We start from the raw sequence: 19,445 nt of genomic DNA on the forward strand, positions 1-19,445 counted from the left end.
TAACACAATGTTTTAGTATCCAAAGTGGGTATCCTTCCATCAGCAACTGGTTTTGTTATGATGTATAAAGTATATGGCCTAAGGAGTAGACTTTCTCCTGTTTCCATACTACTGAAGTGGTATAGAGCCCAAACAACAAAGCTTTATCAATTCTCCTTGTATATCAACATATTTGTGCCCTTTTTGATCCTACATAATTCTAATGGACTTTTCTGAGATAGTGCAAGATGTATGTTGTCTGGAAGTCTGGAAATGAATGAGAGTAAGTCTCCTATTAGGCCTGAGGGAAGCAATGGACTCTTTGTTTGCAGGTGTTTGGTGAAAGAAGCATCTCTTTGAATCACAGTTCAAGTGCTACTTGGTGTTTCTTCACCACTGGCTGAATGCTAAAAATCCTCAAGTCTTGTGTAGCTGTATTTTTAGCATTATTTGGATGGAGGTAAATTTTTTATTGTAAAAATTAGTAGGCTGGCCTAGTTATCTAAACAGAGACAAAGCTACATACATGAAAGATACTTCAGGAAGTTATCTGTGGATGTAGTAGTTATCGGTTTCTCAGAACAGGGTCAGCCATGATTAGCTGAGATTGTAAGTGGTGTTTACAGTAGATTTCCTCTTCAGCTTGGATGAAGATCATATATGTAATACACTATTAAACTATACTCTCATTTGCTAGCCTAACATATTAAACAATTAATTCCAGATTCTGATTATCATAATCAGTCTGTGTCTCAAACTGTTTCAAGATTACGCACACCAAGGTGGATTACCACATTTTCTCTAGAGGAAGTGTAGAACAGCTGGAAATCAAAAGCTCAAAATCAGAGTCTGCCTCTAAAATAGTACAACATAGATCTGTGTTGTCAGTACATCAGGAAATTAAATTTGGACACTATGCTCTACCATAATATTTTCTCAGACCTAGATCCTCTCTTTGGCTTTACTTGCACAAAGTAAAATCATCCCTATGGCAGCAAAAAAGAAGAAATGAAAGGAAACAAAGTTTCTGAGTTTGCATGGTGAAATGAGGTAAAATCAAAGACAATTTTGGTCTACAATTTTACAATTTTACTGTTCTTGTACTCAAATTACATATTTTGGGACAACTAAGCTCACTCATGAGGTCATGAATCATTCCAGCAGTTCCTGAAAATTATAATAGAAATAATAGATATATTTACATCAAAAAAACAAACCTCTTTTACTTTCATGTTACTTACTAAGCCTTGCCATAAAAATTAAGAAACAGAAGTTCTATTAGTCAGTTTAATCACTCTATAAATGTAAAGTCATGCCAGATGACAATTGCATTAGTCATTATTATTATGGATTTTTAATGGTATTTTACTTTACTTTTCCTATTTAATTATGTTCTTACATGTTTTCGTTCTTTCTACTGGCAATTAGTACCATGACATCTTGATCCTGGGCCTACAGGGACAACAGACGAGTGTGCGTCTCCTTGTCTCATTTCTCTCTCTGGGAGCAGCTTGTGGATCCTTTGTGGATCCCATTGCAGAAGCAATGCAATGCAATAAAAATAAGGAGGACCTATCACACTTCTCTCTTTCTCCTCTCCTGCCTTTCATCTTGTGGCAGAAAAGTCATGGTACTTCTATTCATTCTACATAAATACTTTCAGGCCTAAGTGGTATCAGTGGTGATCTATAAGCACACAGCTAATCAATTTAAGACAATTAAAATGCAAGACTAGAGGCTGTATTTCTAATCTGTGCTTAAGAAAAATATTCCCAAAGTGAAGCAAAATTCTGTGGACCTTAATACAGCTGAAAATTTTCTAGCTACTTGAAAAATTAGTGTGTTCACATAACCTGTTCAATATGAATGTTCACTGGCAGTTTTACTCCTACATTAAATACCTTTATTTTGGACTTGTTTTAGAAGGGGAATGTATCCACTCTGGCAAATTCTGGACATTTTACATGGAGAAGTAGTTTTATCATTTTATTATTTCTGTTCATGGTTTGTCATAACAAAGCACTGCAGGATAAAATATGATCTGTCCTCCAGTGTGTCTTTCCACTTTTTTCATTGGTCTCTCTAAATTTGCACTTTTTTTTTTTTTTACCCACTGTAAACCCTACAATGGGTTCTTCTATTCTGCAATGAGGGCATCTCTAAGAAATTGCTTTTCTGTCTTTTACTTACAACCAAGTGTTCTTGCTAATTGCTGCTAAGTGCAAAATTTTCATAACTGAGTCATTAGATTCCTCTACACTTTTTAATGTAACGGGCTGTCATCAAACAAATGATATGAGATTAAACAGTCACAAGGCTTATAATTGAGTAATCTAAAAAATGTTCAAAATGATTTAATACCTTATATCAAATGTCTGACATAGTGATAAGTGAGGTATGAGACCTATCAACAGGAAGAAAAGACATTAATTCATGACCAGTCAAATTACTGAGTGTCATTTAATATCTAATTAATCAAAGATGTATCCTGGCACCTCAGTAAAATCTTACAACCTTCTCTTCACAGTCAATTAGTTTCCACAAGTCTTTATTGGATGTGGTTTAAACAAAGTTTAACATTGATGTTTCTGTGAAGAAAATTACAGAGAAATTCACATCATTCACTTCTATCAGTCTTATACATTACCTTAGAAATCTGCAGCCCTAAAGAAAGTGCAACAATTGAAGTGTTCCTGGTCTCTGCTCTACATCTTTGATGACCACTGAAAGAATTGTTTCTTCCTTCATTTCCCCTCTCCTGCAGACTGTTGTGCAAGACAATTTCCTGTTCCTTCACACCCTGAGCTAATTTGGAATTAGTCTCTCTCTCACTTTGTAGTGGACATATTTTCTAATTTTATGTCATGTAAATTTTTCCCTGCTTACTAACATATTAAAAAAAATCCTGCTTAAAACGTAACCAAAACTAGTTAGAGTTAATCAAAAACTTCTTGATTATTTCAGCCAGATCAATCTTAGTTTTTCAAGTTAGTTCATTAGTCCAAGCCAGTCGAACTTCATTTTCATCTTGAGTAGCACTATCTTTTGGTTTCATTCTCCCCAAAATATTTCTGCTATCCCATCCTTCAGCCAGCCTTACTAGACCACATATTTTAGAAAATATTTCACTAAAGTTATAATTTTTATATGTCAATATACTAATTCTGTGCTATTACAGACAAATTAATACAAATCCTTAAGTACATGCCTATCCTACTTAATTCTATGCCTTTTGGCTTTCTGCTTGACTTTTTTAGCATACAGGTTCCTGTACATAGACCTATATTTTCTGCACAGATCTCTAGATCTCTTATTACTTTTCACTTTTCTTCCTTCCTTGTAGGTCTTTATTTGAACTCACCTATGCTTGCCCAAAACGTCTCTGTTCTTATTTTCAATGGAATTTTGAAATCCTTTATCAGGTGGACTCTTTTCTGCAACTAAAGAATCCCATCATGGTTTCATATTTCCCAGGCATTGAGAATAAATTTTTGTTTGCTGCATTTATGTTCTTTTTCTCATTGGAAAATTAAATTCTGCACATCATCTAAAACCATATTTTTAACATGTCTTGTTAAAAGTGTGCCACTTGTGGATTCCCTTGCCTGCCAATATTGACCTGATTTGAAAAGCTGGCTGTAGAAATAGCTGGATAATGTTTAGTAGAGAAATTCCTATCTGCTCTGACTTTTAGTCAGAAGCTGTTTTGGTTTCTTTAAGAAAGCTCAATAGAATAACTCTATTTTATTTTCTATAACTCTAATATAATAACTCTACTTTATTTTCTACCATCTTTTGCCATTCCAATCCCAGTTTCACCTGTAGTATTTCCTCTCCTTTACAGGTATTATGCCTGTAATTTGAGGTACACTAAAGAAATTTTGAAATGTGTGAAATGTTTTAGCTGTATAAAATTAAGTTTGTTTTGATAACTATTTAAAAATATAATAGTTTAATTTTAATTGCTGCTTATTTGATAACATAATGCAAAATATCATGTATATGAGGTTGATAGTTAAAAACCCCAAATAATCATATATTATTCCACCTTTTCTTTACAGATTTATCTCACAACTCTCTGTCATCCACAAATGTCTGTGTTTAAGATCAAGAGTTCTCATTAATTCATTGAATGATCATTATCACCATGTACTTTTGCAATGCAGTGCATGTTTGTGCCTGGAAGAAGCAAGTCCTTGGCATATCCTCATCTCCTGTTTCTGCCCATTTTGCTGCCGTGTGAGCTCTCTTGTGAATATGATGGCCCCAAGTACCCACATCTCAGTCTGCTCTGAGAAGCTACTAAGAAGCAGTGACATTGAATGATTCACAGAGAGAAGCATACCTCTGGCACTTGCCACATCCTTGCAACTGTGCTTTGTGGGGGCAATATAGAGGCAGAGAATGGTAGATTGTTTCACAGGTTAAAGCATCAACAATGGTAATTAAACTTGTTAATACCTGAACTTCAATAGTTTCAATTCATATTTTAATAAATATAGAGAATTCAGAAATTATCTTCAGAAGCAGTTTTCTGTTCTAACACTGGGTACTTAAGCTTCCTTTTATATTTAATGGTGAGATGTGAACAATATTACCCAGATTCCTCTGATACAGTGTTATTTATCAAATGCTAATTTATTAGTTCATACCAATGACAGAGTATAAGGCTTTAGGGAAAAATATATACCAGACAATTTTCAATGAAACTTAACATGTATATACTCATCTCCTCCTTAGTGTTATTATTAGATATGCTTTTAACTATGAGAGCTGAAAAGTCTGCATTCACTTTATCTACTTCATTTAAAAGAAAACAATTTCTAAATGAGTTACAGAAATCTGACAACTTAACAAAACATGCAGTGAAGCAAGCATTACTGAAATGCTTGAGAGACTGTTTGACCAATGCAAAAGAAAAAAAGTGCAGTCATGCGCAAACGAGAAGATAAGAAAGGGATGTTGTATTGACCTCCCACTCACTGGAATCATGTTCCCAGTTTTGTTACCTCTCTGCAGCTGTTGGCAGTGGTCAGGTGGGAAGTCAGTGCCTAATTGCATCAGACCAGGTTCTGCCATGGTACACAGAATGGGTAAAGTTAGAAGGCACTACAATGTGTCATCTGGTCCAATCTCCCTGCTCTCGCTTGTTTGACATGTTTTGCAAGATTTCTGGCTTAAGAAAACTGCCTCATTCTCCTGTCTAGCAGGGGCTAACTGCTAGTCTCATATCCAAAAGTTGGGCATTGCTACCAGAGAATAGAGAAATAATGTTTTCAGGACATCCTTATTAATTTCACATCTTTGTTGTTGTCACATTCAAGTAGCATTATGCTGTAAACTCCACAAAGACCTAGCTAAATATTATGAAATTAAGAGCAAGGCAGGCAACATGCAAAATGAGGTGTGGATCATCATGAACAATGATGAACACAAAGAAAAGGGTAGATTTTAGCCTCCAGATGGTAGGAAAATGGGTAACAAACAAGACAAACTGGAATTCTTATTGGCAAGAAAAATGATACATGAATGGAGCCAGTGAAATTGGTTGGGGGGGCTGATTCAGTTTTTATCCTAAAATCGTGTAAGTTTTATAGAAAAAAATGGAATGTACAGAGGGCATAACAGATGGCATTACTTACAATAGGCATTCTCTATTGTAAAACTATGAATAGTTTGGGTGGTTGGATCCTAGAATAATTGCAAATAAGCACACTCATGAACATTGCCTGGAAAGGAAGATCTGTAGGAGTTTGTGACAGACCATACACTCATACGGAAACCATGATCTATTCATTGTCTGTCCAGACTGTGCAGAAAGAAAAAAAATATATAATGGAGGACTCACATTCAGAGAAATATTGAAGGTTTCAGGCAGGCTGTAATAAAACAGCATTAAAGTATTTAAATATTATAGAGGATAATTTTTTAACACAAAAGGTATTGTAAGGTATTTGCATGGATCACGCAGTATTGAAATCCATCACAAGAGATAATGACAATGTAATAATCACTCAGATAGAAATTGATGGTTGAATAGTGGTCAAAACTTCTATTCAGTGTAAGCAAATAAAAGAAAATCAGCAGAAATAGCAGAAACAGGCCATGATTCGAAGAAGTCAGATTCTCACATCTGATGAAAATTAGGAATATAATTGATGCGGAGGATCACTTAAATAGAAAAGCGTGAATAAGAAGTAGGAATTTTCCAATATGACTTCAAGATGAATTTCAAGTCATTTAACTTCAGTGCAGGCATGTTTTGCAGCAGAACTGGGAATCCAGAGTGGGCTTCCTGAGCCAAGGGAATGCTAGAGGAGTGCCAAGACCTGCCAGGAGTTGGCAGCTTGCACAAGAGAAGCTGTCAAGCTGTAGGGCAAAGAGTGGTGGTGGCTGCCCCTCACTCCTACAGAGGCAGCCCTGGAGAGCATGAGCAACCAGGAGCACCATGACCAGAGTGGGCAAATGGTGTGACACATCAGCCAGGCAGGTTCACACAGCAGTTTAAGAGGGAACCTCTTTGAAGGAGGAACATTCCACAGTCCGAGTGCGAAAGGAGAGACTTGAAGTACATACAACCCGGTAGCTGGACACCATTCTGTGACCATCTGCACAGGTCAAGGGCACTTCTGCAGGCTGAGGTCTGACCATCAGCTTCTTTCTTCAGCAGGTCTATCTGAGTGGAGACGTCAGCCACGACTAGGTAGATGGTGCAAAGTTGCCCGATAGAGCAGTGACTTTGATCTCAGATGAGTGCCCACCATTCTGCTGAGATGGCCTGGTAGGATGACCCAAAACCTTTCTCTTGGGGTCAGGGACACATGGAGGACCAGCAGATGACTGAGCTGCAGGAGGTGGTGAGAAGAATATAGTAACAGGGAGGCTGAGAAGGACTGAAATAGCAGGTTCCAAGCTCGTGGAACCTGCAGTTCTATAAGCAAACATCCAAAAACTCTCCTCTCCCACCAGCACACACAGAAGGGAGACAGGACAATAACCTGCAGAATGGAAACTTCCAATGTCAAAGACCTTCAGGAGGGAGCGACTTCCTCCCAAAGCCTGAGATGCCCTTGCAAAGTCACTTCACTGATCTGCAGAAGAAAGAGGAAAGACTTTTCACTTCAGGAGAGAAGCTGTAGCAGCCCCATCTGCTCTCCATAAAGCAGGTAGCACAACTAAGAAAGGGCGATGGGTGATAGCTGAAAGGTGTGAAAGTCCCCATTTGTGGGCATGCCTCACTATCTAGAGAGCTGTGCTGTTCTCCAGGGGTTTGTTTCAGAGATGTTGCCAAGCGGCTATGAAGTGTCACACAGTTTGCTGATCATTATCTGTTGCTGTTTCACATAGACACCATTGATACAGCCAGGAACAGTCTGAGGAATAGCAAGAAGAATTCTGAGTGGGACAGGAAGGGACTCTGGAATGTAGGAAGTGTTGTCATCAAACCTCCCAGTCAAAGATAAGGGTTTAAAAGGCCAACCTAATCTAGCAAATCAACAAATGAATACAGGACTGGTGCCACAAACAGGACTTCAGCTACTTAGACCATGGGATTTGCTTTGAAAAGGCTGGTCTACTGAGGGATGATGTGGTCTCTCCATCAGAGAGGAGGAAGAGAAGAATCATAGAATGATTTGGGGTGGAAGGAATCTTATATCACCTAGTTCCAGCCCCTGACCATGGTCAGGGACACCCTTTGCCAGACTAGATTACTCAACACCTTCTCCAACTTGGTCTGGAACACTTCCAGGAATGGGCCATCCACAACTTCTCTGGGCATCCTGTTCCAGTGCTCCACCACCCTCACAGCGAGGAATTTCTTTACAAATTCTAATCTAAACCCATCCTCTGCCAGTTCAAAGCCATTACTCCTTGTTCTATGACTTCAGGTCCTTGTAAAAAGTCCCTCTCCAGCATTCTTGTCAGTCTCCTTTAGGTACTGGGTGATTAAAATATCTGCCTGAAGCCTTCTCTTCTCCAGTCTGAACAATGCAACTCTCAGGTGGTTTTCACAGGAGAGGTGCTTCAGCCCTCTGATCGTCTTTGTGGCCTTCCTCTGGACTTGTTCCAACAGGTCCACATTCTTATATGAGGAGCCCCAGACCCAGATGCAGTATTCCAGATGGCTTCTGATGCTAGTAGAGTAAAGGGATATGAACACCTCCACCAATCTGCTGGCTGCTTTGCTTTTGATGCAGCCCAGGACATGGTTGGCTTTCTGGGCTGTGACTGCACATCACCAGGTCATGTTGAATTTGTTGTCATCCAACGCCCCCAAGTCCTTCTCCTCAGGACTGCTCTCAATCCATTCTTCACCACAGCCTGTATTTATGCCCTTTTTTGCCCTGTCCTAGATTCAGAACCTTGCACTTTGCCTTGTTAAATGTCATGAGACTTGCAGAGACCCACCTCTTAAGCCTGCCCAGGTCCCTTTAGATGGCATTCCTTCTTTCCAGAGTGTTGACCACACCACACAGTCTGGTATCATCACCAAACTGGCTCAGAGTGCACTCAATGTCACCCTGTTTTGCCAACAAAGATGTCAAACAATTTCCACCCCTATACTAAGACCTGAGGAACGCCTCTCATTGCTGTTCTCCACTTGGATATGGAACTGTTGACCTCAAGATTTAAGTGTGAACATCCAGCCAATTCTGTATCCACTGAGTGGTCTCTCAATCAAATCTCTGTATTTACGGTTTAGAGAAAAAGATGTCACGCAGAACAGTGTCAAATGCTTTGCACAAATCCAAGCAGAGGGTGTCAGTTGCTTGTCCCTCACCAAATAACACCAGAACCATGTTGAAGAAGGGTGACAAAGTCTGTCAGGCATAAATTGCCCTTAGTTAAGCCATGCTGTCTGTCACCAATCATCTCTCTACTTCCCATATGCCTTAGCACAGTTTACAGTGGGATCTATTTGCTCCATGATTTTGCCAGGCTCCAAGATGAATCTGACTGGCCCTGGGTCTTCCTTTTCTCCATTTTAAAATTGTGGTTGCATATAAACAAATTGTCAAAAGAAATGGTGGATTCTGTATAGGACTTCTTTATTGTCTTCAGATCAAGGGAGGATGTGTTTCTGGATGAGATTCTTTATGAAAATGCACTTTAAAGTGAAGCAGCAGGGTTGAAAATAATGTCCCTATATGAAAGGTAATGGTTTATGACATAAAGCAGGTCAGACAAGATGATCTTTTGATTTCTACTAGCATTAATATCTAGAATCTACTAAAAAAAAAAAGAAGAAAATATAATAGCCATTTATATTATATATATATATATAATTTATATAATCCATTTTATTACATTTCTCTGAAGTCAGGAAACACAGATTGCCAAAGGTGTGGTAAGACTGAACTGACATTTGTGCTGCTGTAAACCTTTATTGTTAAAGATGACAGGAAAAAGAGGACTTTTAATTGCTGAAGTGATTCCACAAAGTCTGCCTTGCTTAATTACTTATTTATTTATTTAAAAGTGTGATAGCAAACCTTAAATTGTATCTACAGGAAAGCATCATTAAATACTTTAGTACACTGGCCATTTGTTTCATTATCCTCCCTGCTATATTTCTTTAACATCAGGGTAATTTGTCTTTTGCTTAATAAATAAGACAGAAAGTGAAATTCTGCAGTGACTTGGAGCAAGCACAATGAAAACACTTCATGTCTTTCATTCATTTTCTTTCTAATCCCCTTCAACCATGAATATTAATAATAAACTTTTATTGCCCTTGCATGCCTATGGTATTTATGTGCCTAAGATATTAAGGGAGAAAGAAAATATTTACTTTAATTGTTTATTTAAGGTGTTGATTACTTGTTATTGATTGATTAATTTACTGATTGTTAACTTTTTACTTAGGATAGTGTATTGAGAACTCTGGATAACAAAGTTCTCTGATTGGAGACTAAAATTGCTGTTCAATCATTAAAGAAATGTTAATACTAAATGTTCATATCATGATAGTGAGTGAGGACTGCAATAAAAGCTTTTTAACTCCAAGAGTTGGATGATAAATTGTACTCTGTTGTGCAGCAAGAAGTTCAAAAGATAAAAATGAAATAAGGTCTAGATGATGAGGGTATAAATATGAAGGCAGGTATGAGGAAAAACAGGAGCAGTTCTGTGTATATTTAGTGTTTTGTTTATATATTTAGTTCTTGTTTATATAATTTTTGTTTGTTTTGAAGAAGATTCAAGAACGTTTTAATTTTTTTAAGAGTGGGAAGAATAAGGGAGACAACCACTACAAAGGGAGAGTTGATGCTTGCCAGTTTCTGAGTACCAATCAATAATTAGGTTACTCTTGAGGAAATGTCTTTAAGAAATATTTGAAGGTGAATATATGAAAGCTGAGTAACGTTAAAAGCTGTACTAATTAAATACTGGAAGGAAAGACAAAAGAAATACAGAAATCATTGTTCTGAAAAGTAGTTAATTATGTGTGTAAATTTATTTCAGTATATAAGTTTTCGCTTTGTACTTTATCATGTGAAGAAGGGAGGTTTCCTTGACCCTTAGTGTTCAATTTGTCTGCCAGTGCCTCTAGATAAGCTGAAACCCTTGCAGCCAACCAGTGTCAGCATCCTTTTGGGAGGACTCTGCCCTGAGCATAAGGGAGAACCCTCAGCAGGTCTTCCTCTTTGTTTGAGTATGGTATCTGCTGCCAGCAACTGTTAGTACCCATGAAGGACTACTCACACTAAGTATGGAATAACAGTCCTTTTTAATATAAAATTGTGGCAGGTTAAGATTCAAGGATCGTTGGTGATAGTTTCTGATTGCAAAAATGTATTTAAAGCAATGTACAGACAAGCTCTAATCCACAATAAAATATTCAGCCTGCACAGAGTATGATTCTTTCCCAAAAGGCTGTGTGGGAGAAGACAGATTCAGCCCATCAACCGGCCCCAGCAGTTACAATGGAGTCTTCCCTAACTTTTCTCCCATTCTCAACTTTTATACTATTTCTTTGTGTTTAGGTGGAACCTGAGGGACTCTAGGTATACATACCTTTGGTACTGATTGCTGTAATATCGTCTCATTTTGCTTTTAAAGATACAGTCAAAAAAAATATACAGCACATGCCTGGTAAGGGGTGAGAGTAACTTGAAGACAGGTAACTTTGGGATGGAGGTATGTGTTAATATTACAATTAGGCTATAATGAACCAAGTTCATCTGAGGAGACTGATTGATTTTGCCACAGGTGTTGGCTCAGCAGCAGGACATCCTCCCCCATCTCCCCTGGCCGACAGGTGCTGTGTGGTTTATCAGCTGCAAAGTGCAATTGAGTTCCTCCCCCTGCAAGGATTTCAACAGAGCCTGGCTGAGGTGTCTGCACTCCACTCACCTCCATTCCACCCCTTTACCTGGTCCTTACACTTGCAGATCCTGTGTATGGGGAGTCACCATGGAATGAGTTTCAAGCATGCCAACTGTATTTCATCCAGGGAGCAGGAACTGTATTTTACCCTAAAATTTCTGTACTAACTCCTGTTATAGGTAGGTAACTCACTCTGTTGGAAACAGAGCTGTTGTAAGAGTTGGTGTGACAATTGAAATAAATATTTCAACTGTTCAATACCTGAAACAAATTTCAGAAATTATAAATAAAAGAACAGATCTTTGCCTTCTAAAATACTTTGCTTTTCACCTTCATGATCCACTTACAGTAGTTTCAGGATTTTATATTAATACCTCAACTGCTATTTTGTCATGGATATATTTCACTATATATTCACTATATATTTCTCCTGCAAGCACCAAAAAACAATTTATATTTCTGCAAGCAACAAAATGAAATAACTTTCACTAACTTTCAGTGTACAATTTTAACTGACTGGAAAATACTTTTAAAATTAATGAGGAGATAGATGGGCCTTTCAGTTAAATGAATGCAGGAAAATTTCTTTGTTTCCAATTATTTCAAATTACATGGAAATTCTAAGATTCAGTGATTCTCTCTTGTAAACATTTTTCAAGTGTTATTATCTGATCAACTATTCAGTATACCAATGTAGAAAAAAGTTTGCCAGAATAAAATAATTGAAACACAAGACAGAATGTATCTTCTATATTGCTAAAATACTTCAGGAAGAAGGCCAAATTTGAATTAAAAATTCTGATTAAAAAGCATGGTTCTTTTCCTACTGTGTAGTTCTGCTGGTCTCCCAACACAGCAGAGCCACCAGTTTTAAGGCCCCCTGGGTCTACATATTTTCTTCTTTTTTTCTTAGCTTAGTCCTCAAGACTGAAGGTTTTGGAGAGGGTCTTCCTTAAAAAAAAATTCTAACCTTCTTCATTACTGTCTTTCACCATCATCTCCTTGGGAGGGCTACTGGGGGCCCCTCCAAAGCAGAATCAAAGAAAACTCCTGGAGTTCTTTTTAGCTGGAAATTCTTGGACCTAGAGCCAGACATCTCTGCAACAATGTTTTGGGTAGTGATGAAGAGAAATCTGGCATCTCTCTCTAAAGTCTCCTTGTTAATATCTTCAGGCTGTGTGGACAACTGCCAAATGGAACTTTCACCTATAGCCATTATCTTCAATATGTGCGTTTGTGTTACTTTCGCTGGAGAAATCCTAGATGTTTGTACGCAGCACTTTTTGAGTAACGACTATAAAGAACCACATGTGTAAATAAACATTTTTGTTCTCTCTGTGCATAGATAAAGACAAGGCTCCAATTGAAAAGCAGCTTAAAGAACAGCCTTTCCTTTGTTACATTGCAGTAATTTGTTTGATACACAAGAGAAGACAGACGGGAATGGGAGTTACCCTTGTAAAATGTTTATATCTGTGGTCTGTGAATATATGTTTTTGTTATACTTGTAATGTATTTTGTTAGGCAAGTATGCAAGACCTTCTTGAGAAAAAACTTTAATTCACATGTTAACTTTTCTCAGGGCATGTAACGAACTGCAACAAACTGGCAGTTGTTCGTTGATTGATAAAAATGAAAACACATGAATCCTTTTGTATAAAAAGACACCTTTGAAGAATTGCAAGTAAATTCCTTCAAAGGAAGCAAAGAAGAAAGAAAAAGTCACAGCTGAGATGAAATATTTTTTATCATGCTCGAAGAATTGAAGTTTATTTATTGATCTGCATATATCTTTTCCCAATAAATACTACAGGAATTACAAACTTTTTTAACTACATTCATTTCATCCTGTGTTTTTATGTCTTTAAATTTTTGGAGGAGACATAATTAACATTTATTTTCATGGGACAATGCAGTAAAAGTCCTTCCAGAAAATTTCAAAATATATAGTTTTAGAAACATAACCATGAAGCAAGACAATGCCATGTGAAATGAGTGACTCCAACAGCTGTGATGAAATAGAGAGAAAATTTAGAAAACTTAATTTTTGGAGTAAATGTTATAAAGTAATTAGATGCTAAAATTGCACATATGAGTACTCAGTACATGCAGAAATGTGTATATAAAAATCAGATTGTTTGGGCTCATAGCCTCAGGTATATTAAAAAAAAAGTTTATGTCTATTTAGAGACAATTAACAAATAGAAAAAGCAAGTAAGTTTGTACTTTTCTAAAGTTTACTCAGCCTTGATCTTAGAACTAGTGTCAAGCTAAGAACTAAGAAAATAGTATATGCAAAATCATAATAAGTAGTCAATAATCCAAGATCATCTTTTCTATAGAGTGAAAAAAATATCCAAGAGGATGGAGCACATTTTTAGAGCAGAATTCCTTTGACACAGCCCAACTCCTGAATCATTACTTCATGTTTCTTAATCTTGGCAGTAGAATAAAGTCCTTAGCAGAATAACGTTTTAAAGTCCAGATACACAACACTTCAGAGTTCTTATCGTAACTTCTCTTTTTATGTCTACATAATTTACAGCGTTTGCAGATGGAAGTAATTTAATACCATGATGATCTTCCATCTAGCCTGTTTCCTCTCAGTGATCTTATGTTTACTACAAGAAAACACCAACAAGGTGTCTGATTTCTCTTTAGAAAAATGGCAACTATTTTAAACTAAGAGATTTTATCCAACAGAATCATAATTCTTCCACCATCCTCATGCTTTAACAAAAATGCTCATTTGTTCTCGGGGAGTGTTTCAGTAGAACAGAGAGATTGGCTTTGCAGCAAAAGATCCATTTAAAATAAAATAAAGAGAAAAAACAATCATAAGAACCACAGGTTTTATGTTTTAAATGGATAGAGTTCTAGTTGGAAAGGAGCTGATTACATATTTCATACCATGACCTCACATTCAACCAGCCCTTCCTCACATGCCCCCTGAAAACATCCTGCTGTGGTTCCTGGCATCAATGAAAGATTGGTTGAAAGTTGCAAATTAAGCATATTTCCCAAGGGCTTGGACAGAGAATAATGTAAATAGGATCTCAGAATCCTTTTACCCATGCTGAAGCTGCAGTCCAAAGGCTAAATTGAACCAATCCCAATATTATAATGTGCAATTTTAGTAACATAATAGGATTTTGTGGGACATCTCTAGAGTACTTTATTGTTGATAAGAAAGTTGAGTCCTTTAGAAAAATATTTGTCTGGCTTTTTCCTAAACTAAAACAAGCCACAGTGTCACACTTAACAGAAATGTAATTTTTTTTTGTAAATGAGACATGAATGTCACTTAGGCATTCAAGTACAGTAGTTCACAGAATGATAGAATATGCTGAAGTGGAAAGGATTACTGAGTTCAACTCAGAGACCTCACAGGTCCCTGTGCAGGACACCCCAAGGATCATACCATGTGCTGGAGAGCATTGTCCAAATGCTTCTTGAACTCCGTCAGGCTTGGTGCTGTGACCACTGCCCTGGGGAGCCTGTTTCCAATGCCCAGCCACCCTCTGGGTGAAGAACCTTTTTCTAATATCCAAGTTAAACCTCCCCAGACACAACTTCAGGCCATTCCCTCACATCCTGTCACTGGTCACCAGAGAGAAGATATCAGTGTCTGCCACTCCCCTTCCCGTCACAAGGAAACTATGGAATGCAATGAGGTCTCCTCAGTCTCCTCTTCTCCAGGCTGAACAGACCAAGTGACATCAGCCTCTCCACATACATCTTTTCCCTTAAAGCCCTTCACCACCTTGCTTGCCCTCCTTTGGATGCTCTCTAGTAATTTATTATCTCTTATTGCAGTGCCCAACACTGCCCCTAGCACTCGAGGTGAGGCCGCCCCAGCTCAGAGCAGAGCAGGACAATCCCCACCCTTGCCCGGCTGGCTGTGCTGTGCCTGATGCACCCCAGGGCAGGGTTGGCCCTCCTGGCTGCCAGGGCACTGCTGACTCATGTTCAACTTCCCATTGACCAGGATCCCTTTCTGCTGCACTGTTTTCCAGCATCTCATTTCCCAGTCTGTACATACATCCACGATTAGCCCTTCCCAGGAGCATGGCTGGTGATTGGCCAGCCCTTGGATTTATCTAGGTCTCTCTCCAGGGCCTCCCTTACACCATCCTCAGAGCCATGTGATCTGCCTATTCCTACCAATATTGTTCCTTGTTACCAGAAAGATCAAGGAAATCACTACCTGTGCTCCTCATCCTTGTTGTGTTCAGAAATCAATGCTAGAGCTTGTTAAGGAAGAAATTTGGCAGAAGGGGGTTACATAATTGGGCAGACACCCAAGTTTATGGCAGCAGGGCTGTAGGTAACCCAGATATTGCATAGAGGGCTCTGGAATTCAACAGGTAGCTACATTTATCAGAACTTTAGTTGGTACCGGTTATATCATATTATATCAGCTGTGATTATTCTCCATATTTGAATTGACAGTAAATGATGAGAAATTTTGGTATTTTTAAAGGAAAGTAAATTTATATGTGGCAACTATAAAATAATATTACTCTTAAAAGTTTCCGTTTGTTAGGAAGGTCTGCCTATCTCTTTATCTCACTGGCCAAAGGAAGTATCTCATGGCAGGACACTTAAGCTGCCTGGCTAGACTAAGATCTGTGAATCAAAGTGTTTCATAATCAAGTTTTTTGTGGACAACTAGAGTTTAAGGATTCTCATGCCCAAGCCCACAGCATGTCTATGACAGTGGCAAGGGCAGGGAGATCAGAAAACCCCCAGTTTAGACATAGCATTGTATATCTTCATGATTATAAAGCTAAAAGCTGCAAAACCCCATAAAAAAAAAAAGCATGCTTTACCACAGTCATAATTTCCACAAATGATAAAACGGTGCTTTTTTAATTTTCTCTGAAAGGTGAAAAGAAAACAGTAAGCATACTTTTTGTGGTAGAAGATAAAACCACCCCACTCTCCTTTTCGTATTTTCCATTTCTTTTTCTCTTCACACTTTTAAATCAACACCATCATTCTTACAAGAAAAATGTCTTGTATAGATAGGACAGTAGGGCCCTCATAATTCACTTGTAGTCTTTTCTCTGAGATTTATTGGGTTTTCTATCACAAATAGAGATAAGAATCACATTCCATTTCTTGCTCTTTCCATGATACACTCTACAGCATCCATGCTGATAAGAACAGGGATCATGTAGTTTGACAGAGGATGTAGAATGTATTAAGAAATGTTTTTATTTGACTTCTATAAACTGTGTGAGCTTTTTCTTCAGGCAAACTATCCTTCAGTCAGTTGTTTTCAGCAGTCACTCTAGTACTATTTATGTTTATTTAAGAAGGATTCATAATCTTGGTATAACTGATTTTCCTGGAATTCACCTACTCCCATATTCTGCTTCTTGAGAAATAATCCTCACCTACCTGGCCTTTTGAAAAAATCTTGTGTGGAGTCTGGACAGTAACTAATTTTCATAATCTCTGGTTTCAGTTAATTTGTTTATATTGATGCGGATTCCATGGACTTTGGCGGGCTTGAAAGAAAAAAAGGTCATAGAAAAAGCAGTGTATTTTAGCATTAGATAGAGAGGATTTTCAATCAAATTACCAGATCCAGCTGCATTGAACAAATTTAGATCTGATTTTCATCTCTGTTGTAAGAGGAGTAACCTCCCAGATTCAAACTGGAGTGCTCAGATTAACAAGTATAGGGTAGGAACCATCCTTTTCCTTGTTTGTTTATCTTCTTCAGCATGACTTGCGCTGTGGTTTTGCTATGTCAGATCTGGCCTGAAGTCCTCAAACAGAAAAAACTATCACTCTTCTGCAAATCATGCCTCAAGGTTGTATAGAGATGCAACATTCCAGTTATTTGCCAAGGAACTGGCCACAAACCCAGGGTGTTGCCATTTTGTTGCTCATATCTGTGAGATAATAGTGGGTTTTATCAAGACCCCCAAAAATTTGCACTGTATAAGCTATTGCATAGTGCAAAAACAAGCGAGGGATGAGCTCAGTCAAGCTCTAGAAATGTAAATCCACTTCAGATTCATTCACCTTGAACATCAGAGACCTAAACTAAAGAAGATTTGGATGGAATTGTTTTCTAGGAAGCATCACAAGGACCATATCTGAAGGTACATATTATTTCTTTAATATCTTCTCTCATATGCATTAATTTCCTGCATAATGATTTTGTGAGTCATATTTAAATGTGGTACTTCATGGATTTCACCTTAATCACCATGCAGGATTCACACATATTTTACATACATCCATAGAGAGAGAGGTTTTTGCACATACAAGTATATACAGACTGCTGATGAGTGATATTTGCTCTCTTCCCTATATTTTGTGCCTTAATCAGGAACAAGCAGCATATGTTCAGATTCACATATTGTAACATTTTGCTACTGATCTTATCAGTCCTTATGTCCCAGAGGAATGGGACAAAACCAGGCAAAGTTTTTATATCTATTTCTACCTATTAGTTGAAACCACCCAACAGTTAAGGCTAATACATTTCAGATGATGTCTGCAGAGCTTCATTATGCTTTCATGACCAGTGAAGTTCTTATGTGAAAGAAGATATCAAGAGTGGGTGGATAAATTAATGTAATAAAAGGGTAATTATTATTTATGATATATATATTATATATATTATGATATATATTTATGATATGATATATTCCTTCAAAAAAGGAACCTTTACTATTATTAAAAAATCTGAACAACAATGGAACACTTCTAGTTAATGATGTATCAAAACAGCTCTGCAAATATATTGTACCTTAATGTTTTGAGCATGTTTTAGGTTCATGTTACCTATACAACTAATTCATGATACGGTACATGAGGAAGATCAATCAGAGTTGAATATCAGTCTATTAATTTTTCTTCTTTGATTGTATCTTCACTTGCCAGATTCAAATGCCAGCTTTCTCCACAGTAGTTTTGTGCTGGCTCCTGCTGGTCTTGTACTCTCTCAGTAGTTTATAAATAGATTACATGACTTAAGAAAAAGATAAGATCCTCAGTGTAAATTATATTAGATTAATTCAATATAAGTACCATGTTCTCATCCAGAAATGTATGCAGAAATGCACAGAGAAAGGAAATACTCCCTTATTATTATTTAAAAAAAAAATGTATTAGTTGCATTTTCAGATAAGTATGCTTATGGCATCTCACTTTCATTTTTCTCAGTAGTATTATGCCCTAAATTCATCCACTTTGTATAACAATCAGAAACAGATAAATCTGCTTTAGAAAATTTGACTCTGCTTATGATGCTGGAATGGAAACCTCACATGCTGGACCTTGTTAAAATGCACTTCTATGTCTGGTTAGCTTTAGCCTTTGAAATGGTTGATGTTATCAACCGCATATAAAATTATTCTTTTCTCCATTATTATACATAATATAAAATTTAATAGCAGGCTTCTTTGACATTTATTAGATGAATAAGTTAATTAAAAGGTGAGATTAGCACATGTCTGTTAACTGGATTTTAACAAGCCCTATCACATTCTGTGGTTTTGGTTAAAACAAAAACCATAAAAGTTTTTCTCAATCTATTCAGAGACAAAACCTAAAATGGAAGATTAAATGATCAACACTAAGAAAATAAACTTCACAAGGCAGAACAATGTGAAAGCAAAAACATTTAAAATGAGAAACAAATGTTTCCAGTAAAATAAATGTTGTGGGTTTTTAAAAAAATAGGCATGCTTAATCATTTTTTAGGATGAGAATTTACATCAGTATTTGATTCAATAACTCCTAACCTTAATAAAAGATGCATGTTACAAAGAATTCCCACCAGAAAGAAGTGATTCTTTGGTATCTGGAACACACAAGCACCATATACAGGTCAGATTTGGCTGAGAACAGAAAGCATTTAACTCCCAGAGGCAACATTTTTACTTTGAACATAATTAAGCAATTCACATTTTGTTAATAAATCCATATGAAAAATGTGTTACTTAAGTAAGATGTGTCTGTATCAGAAGCTTAAAATGTCTCATGGCTTCTAGCAGAGCTTTGGGAAGAGGCAATACTTATATTTTCCTGTGTGTAACACATAGCATCACGTAATTCTTTCCTATGACCAACTAGGCAGGACTCCAGTTGGTCAAATAGGCCTATTCCTC

The sequence above is a fragment of the Vidua macroura genome, chromosome 4 (genome assembly GCF_024509145.1).
Source record: "Vidua macroura isolate BioBank_ID:100142 chromosome 4, ASM2450914v1, whole genome shotgun sequence".
Lineage (NCBI taxonomy): Eukaryota > Metazoa > Chordata > Aves > Passeriformes > Viduidae > Vidua > Vidua macroura.